At 35.4% G+C, this 1,554-nt stretch overlaps 1 long non-coding RNA gene across 2 annotated transcripts in view; it reads left to right on the top strand.

Moving 5' to 3' along the window:
- LOC118599261 overlaps positions 1–1,554 on the top strand; it is a 49,626-nt gene that overhangs the window by 13,415 nt on the left and 34,657 nt on the right. The gene's annotated exons all lie outside the window — the stretch shown is intronic.

Here is a 1,554-nt window from a genome sequence, read left to right as displayed (position 1 = left end):
TACAGTACAAGCTGAGATGGTCATTCCACGTTTCCCTTTGAAGTTCTTTAACATTTTATTTTGCATTGCATGAAAAAAATGGTTAATGGACCTGTGGGACACAGAGGGCTCAGTTCACCAAGATCCCTTAGGAATAGAACCAGATTCTTTCTTTAGGATTTGTAGGACCCAAAATGTAGGATGCTGGGCTTGTGGTAAATAAATAACCAGATGAGAATGTTTGTGTATTTGTTCAATGAAACCAATTTCAGGTGAGATTGGGGGGAAAACACAAAATGTGAAAACAGAACCTGATATGAACTAAAAACAGTAAATGGTACAATCCTTAAAGTACTTGTACTTCATTTAAACCTGAACAACAGTTTATAAAGGCATACAATTACTAACAAATCCTGTCATATCAAAGACTAGGTTAATTAGATTGATAATCAGAAATCTTACTTTTAACATGTTAAAAGTTTCAGCGTTTGCCAAAAGTCTTGTGAAAAGAAATAAGAAACATAGATTTCCTTCTACTTTAAAACCTGGGGGAGTGAAAAATGAGTCTCTGTTGGTTTGATTGTTCCTTTGATGTGTTTTCATTCAAGAACATTTCTGCCTCAGTCGTGTTAGGTGTGAGCAGACCACAGGGATGTTCATCTGTTAGGATTACAGTGCACAAGGTGAAAACTCTTAATACATCTGTGAGGTTTTCAGACCCTTTTTGAGTTGATTTTCAAATCCTAATGTCTTCACCAGGTGTTTGAACCTCTTTTATCTCATTTTAAACTTTAGTGAATACACCCAAGGACTGATACATTACACAGCTGTCTTGTTGCTTCTAAAATCCCCATTAAACAGATTTCATGTACATTAGATTAAATTTTTTTTTTTTTTTATATAGCGCAAAAACCACAATACAGTTGCATCAATGGGCTTCACAACGGTAATTGTCCAAAAATACTCATAAAATATAAACAATAGCTGATTGAATTGAACTTTATTAATATCACATGGATAAATTCATTAAATGTATTAAACTAAACAGACTAAACTAAACTGGAAATCCCTCTTATCCCCTTAGACCATCCTTCTTGGTAAGGACAGACTCATAAAAAAATAGATTCTGGGGATAAAAAAAGAAGAAGAAACCTCAGGGATGTCCAAATGGCGATGTACCACCACTGTTAAAGAAGAATTTTCTTATCTAACTCTACAACTACATGTTTGAACAGTATAGCAGATGGGCTTCATGCAGATGGAGCTATTTATGGGGGTACGAGACGAGCCAGAGGCGAGGTCCACTGCCAAGAACCGGAGCACAGACGAGCCNNNGTTGTCTTGTAAATAAATTGTGTTAACTTTTTATGGAGACTTTTGTTGTGTTTTGTTACACTTCTCATTTAATTTACCTTTATGTTAAGCCCCGCACCCCTAGACCAACTGGGGCGTAACAAGTGGATATAAATAGAGGACAGAACCCCAGAGCACCATCCTTTACCATACTATTTAGATCAAATACTTAAAAAATGTGACAAAAGTCGACTCTAATAAGGAAAAAAAAAAAAAAAAAAA

The sequence above is a fragment of the Oryzias melastigma genome, linkage group LG10, assembly GCF_002922805.2.
Source record: "Oryzias melastigma strain HK-1 linkage group LG10, ASM292280v2, whole genome shotgun sequence".
Classification (NCBI taxonomy): domain Eukaryota; kingdom Metazoa; phylum Chordata; class Actinopteri; order Beloniformes; family Adrianichthyidae; genus Oryzias; species Oryzias melastigma.
This window is presented reverse-complemented; position numbering and strand designations above follow the sequence as displayed.